This window comes from Anolis carolinensis, chromosome 1 (genome assembly GCF_035594765.1).
Source record: "Anolis carolinensis isolate JA03-04 chromosome 1, rAnoCar3.1.pri, whole genome shotgun sequence".
Taxonomy (NCBI): domain Eukaryota; kingdom Metazoa; phylum Chordata; class Lepidosauria; order Squamata; family Dactyloidae; genus Anolis; species Anolis carolinensis.
Window position 1 is genome coordinate 161,049,244 of NC_085841.1, and position 5,221 is coordinate 161,054,464.

Genomic DNA, 5,221 nt, shown 5'->3' on the forward strand with positions numbered 1-5,221 from the left:
CAAAAGGTCACATAGGTAGGAAAGATCGTTCTTCCTCCGAGTTTCCTGCATACTCAGTGTCTATTACCTTCTCAATGACCTCCTTATAGTAAACCACTCAGATCTTTCTTTCCTATAGTAAACCACACAGATCTTTCAACAAATTCAGGGTTGACACCCCATTCCTGATATCTAATTCTGTCAGCCTCTTGCACACTAATATGTCAACCTACACAAACCATCTATCACATTCCAAAACCATCAGATTCAACCATCAATTAAACTCGAGGTACTCTCTAATCCTATGTGATTACTTCCTATGACCTTTAATACCAGACTCTCACATCCACTTCCTATTACAATCAGATCCGTATCCCCTATTAGATTACATTAAATTAAAATAAGACTATCTTACTCCCATCCTTAATAAACAACCATTAAAAAAAAGGCAAAGTGGCAAGCTGTAGAACTGATGAATTCTGGAAGGTGCTGCTCCACACAGGCCCGGTCCAGCGCGATCTCCGATGGCCTGGCTCTCTTTATGACGACCAAGGAGTAGGTTGGAGGTTAAGGAGGCCACCCGGTTTGGCGCGGCCTCCACAGGCCTAGTCTTTGTAAAGGTCGAAAAGAAGGATGAAAGAGGCCACCCGGTCCGGCGTGGCCTCTAAGGCTGAGGAAGGCCGATGAAAAAGCTAAGAGAGGGCTGTGGGAGGTCGCCCGGTTCGGCACGACCTCTGGAGGCCTTGATCTCTTAGATGGCCGAGAGGGGGGCTGGGGGTAGGTCGCCCGGTCCGGCGCGGCCTCCACGAACCTGGCTATCTTTGTGAGAGCTTGCTGGGAGCTGTAGTCGTCCCCGGCGTATGCGTACGTGCGGCGGCCGAGGGGGTTAAGGGCGGCCGCCCGGTTCGGCGCGGCCTCCACAGGCCTAGATTCTCCTGGGGCCGATGCAAAGGCTACAGGAAGCCGCCCGGTTCGGCGCGGCCTCCAGGGCCTCGTTGTCTTTCCGACGGCCAGGGGGGGAGGGCTGGGGGAGGCTGCCCGGCACGGCGCGACCTCCAAGCCTGGAAGCAAGCCGACGGGGAAGCCGAAGGCGGTCGCCCGGAGGCCGAAGCGGGAGCAGAAGAAAGCCTCAAAGGCCAGTAAGAACGCTCAGGGAGGCAGCCCGGTTCGGCGCTGCCTCCAAAGTTGAGGGAGAAAACTGGGGGGAGGCTACCCGGTTCGGCGTGGCCTCAAATGTCCCAATGCTCACCCCAATGCTCACCGCTACCGCCACCGTCGGGGTTCCCGGGCGAGCAGATGGAATGGCGGTCGGGCTTCTCCCTCTCCTTATTGATCTTCCGCAGCTCCCGTCGGCAGCTCCTACAGCCCTTACGGTAAGACCAAGACCGAGTCCAAAAGTCCAAAGAGATAGCCAGCAGCCTCACCCCTCAAACAGCAGCCGGCTAGGGTTTCAGAGGGGCCGTGTGGCAAAGGTATATGGCGGTTTTTATTTCTCCTTGTCGGCGGAGCTAGACACGGAGGCTGTTACCACGCCGCCATCTTGCCCTCCTCCTTAAGGAGCCTAGATCCAATGTCAGCTGGGTTCAGTGAGGCAGGTGAACTACAAATCCCATATGCAAGTTCCATTGTCCATGGTCCATCCCCCTCCAAAGAGTGCCAGGATGTAGAGTAGGTCATGGGAGCTCTGACAAGGTTGGTCTTGATCAGTCATTTATGGGGGTTGCAGTGCTCTCAGGAAGTGAAGATACTGCAAGTCCCATCATCCTTGGTCAAAACTCTTCCAAACCACACCAGGATGAAGAGTGGGTCATGGGGGTTCTGTGTGCCAATTTTGGTACAGATTTGTCGTTGGTGGGAATCGCAGTGGTCTCATTAAGTGAGTGAAGGTATTGGAAGTCCCATCGTCCATGATCCATCCTCCTCCAAACCATACCAGGGTGTAGAGCAGGTCATCAGGGTTCTGTGTGGCAAGTTTGGTCTTGATCAGTCATTGGTGGGGGTTGCACTGGTCTCTGAAAGTGAATGAAAGTATTGGAATTCCCATTGTCCACGGTCCAGCTGAGGGTGTATGTACACCAGTGGTTCTCAACCTGTGGGTCCCCAGGTGTTTTGGCCTACAATTCCTGGAAATCACAGACAGTTTACCAGGTGTTAGGATTTCTGGAAGTTGAAGGACAAAACATCTGGGGACCCACAGGTTGAGAACCACTGATCTATAGCATCTAGTTATGGTATTTATTTATTTTATTTATTTGAGATATTTCTATATTACCTTTCTCCATGGACTCAAGGCCATTCACAACCATAGTTAAAACATAACAATATAAAATAGCCCATTAAAATAATCCCAAATCGGTTCATATAAGATATAAAATTATCTTTTTCTTTGTTTCCTCATTTTATTCAATTTTAAGACACAAACACATACCCACAATTTACAATTCCCACCACAATCACGGGGATTTATTCCTTTTATTGTACATATTAATCATTTTTGAGATACAAATAAAAATGTTATATGGTACGTAAATATAAAAGGATCAATGTGTTGTCGAAGGCTTTCATGGCCAGAATCACTGGGTTGCTGTGAGTTTTCCTGGCTGTATGGCCATGTTCCAGAAGCATTCTCTCCAGACGGTTTGTCCACATCTGTGGCAGGCATCCTCAGAGGTGTGAGGTATATTGGAAACTAGGAAAGTGGGGTGTAGGTATCTGTGGAAAGTCCAGGTTGAGAGAAAGAACAGAGCACTTGACGAACATAGCAGAACACTTGATGAAACCAACCTGGACATAGCATTTGAGAACACAGAAATGCTGGACCATTCCAACAACCACCATGTCAGGCTACACAGAGAAGCCATTGAAATCCACAAGCATGTGGACAATTTCAACAGAAAGGAAGAAACCATGAACATGAACAAAACCTGGCTACCAGTATTGAAAAAAAAGTTAAAATCGGGACAGTACATAAGGAAAAACACTCTGAAAACAGGGGAATTCCAGGCAGGAAACAATCAGGGCCAGCTAGCACTTCCCAACAAAGGATTCCCTCAAGCAGGAAGCAGCTAGGCTTTGATGCTCCAAGGCCATTAAATGCTAATCAAGGTGATTAGTTGCAGCAGTCACACTTGCCTCCAACAGACAAGAGTTCTTTCTCCCACCCTGGACTTTCCACAGATATATAAACTCCACTTATGTAGATTCCAACAGAACTCACAACCTCTGAGGATGCCGGCCACAGATGAGAGCAAAACGTTGGGGGAGAATGCTTCTGGAACATGGCCATACAGCTCGGAAAACACACAGCAACCCATATAAGGATCATCTCAAAAAGTACGTACAACTGTCAAAATTAGACAGTCTAAAATACCCAGGGGGGTAAAATGCAAATATAAAATACAGGTCCTAGGCTTTTGTCACCATTAAGTAAAGGTAAAGGTTTCCCTTGACGTTAAGTCCAGTCGTGACTGACTCTGGGGGTTGGGGCTCATCTCCATTTCTAAGTCGAAGAGCCGGCGTTGTCCATAGACATCTCCAGGTCATGTGGCCGGCATGACTGCATGGAGCACTGTTACCTTCCTGCCGGAGCGGTACCTATTGATCTACTCACATTGGCGTGTTTTTGAACTGCTAGGTTGGCAGGAGTTGGGGCTAACAGCGGCCGCTCATTCCACTCCCGGGATTTGAACCTGGGACCTTTTGGTCCGCACCGTTAAAAGCTATTCCTCACAGGAAAGTTTTCAAGCTTTTCCTAAAGGCCAAGAGGGTGGTATAGTTCCATAACTCCATAGCATCCAGTTATGGTAGTGAATGTGAGGTTAAACTGCATTCATTCAACAGCAGACATGGGCAAACTTGGGCCCTCTGGGTGTTTTCGACACCAACTCCCACAATTCCTAACAGCCTATTGACTGTGTTGTCGAAGGCTTTCATGGCCGGAATCACAGGGTTGTTGTGCGTTTTCTGGGCTGTATGGTCGTGTTCCAGAAGTATTCTCTCCTGACGTCTCGCCCACATCTATGGCAGGCATCCTCAGAGGTTGTGAGGTACTGTATATTGGAAAAACTAAGCAAGGAAGCTTTATAAGAGCTCATATATCTTCGGAAGGTCCAGGGTGGGAGAAAGAACTCTTGTCTGTTGGAGGCCAGTGTAAATGTTGTAATTGATCACCTTGATTAGCATTATAATGGCCTTGCCAGCTTCATGTCCTGGTTTCTTCCTGCCTGGGGGGATAATAATAATAATAATAATAATAATAATAATAATAATAATAATAATAATAATAAACTTTATTTATACCCCGCCACCATCTCCCCAACAGGGACTCGGGGCGGCTTACATGGGGCCATGCCCAGAACAATACAATATAACAGAATATAAATTTATTTATTTCGTGTCAAAAGCATTGTACATTTCAAATAATGGAAATAAAAATAAGAATATAAATAGAACAACAAATCATAACACATTGAACAATACAATAAATGATAATATACACTACATTACGCAAAATCAGGAGAACAATAAAACAAGGGTGGGTCACATGAACACTAAGTTAAAACTTGGGGTGAGAAAAAAAATAAGAATAAAAACCACAGAGAACAGGGTCATAAAGTAGTGGATCCTTTGTTCAGAGGTGTTCAGAGGGATCCTTTGTTTGGAGGTGTTAGCTGCCCCTGATTGATTCATATCGAAATCCTCTGTTTTCAGAGTACTGTTCCTTATTTACTGTTCTGATTTTAGAGTCTTTTTAATACTGGCAGCCAGTATTATTCATAGTTTCCCCCTTTCCTCCGATATAAACCACCCTTGCATAGTTTGCAACAGACCTCACAACCTCTGAGGATGCCTGCCATAGATGTGGGCAAAACGTCAGGAGAGAATGCTTCTGGAACATGGCCGTACAGCCCGGAAAACACACAACAACCCAGCCTATTGGCTGTTAGGAATTGTGGGGGTTGCAGTCCAAACACCTGGAGGGCCCAAGTTTGCCCATGCCAGTTCTATAGCGTAGATGTACCCGAAGCATGACTGGATCCACAGGACCAAGTAATGCAGTTTGACGTGCATGATCTGGTGAATGTAGCACCATATCATGCAGCTCAACACTGAGCAGAATCCGCCTGAGAGCTGCTTCCTGCTTGCTTCTCAGTGAGCCTCCCAGGCGCAGAGTGCATGAATGGTCTTTTGTTGGCGATCACAACGGGGTGGCTTTTTCAATGTCTTTGGAGGCTTAAGGCGG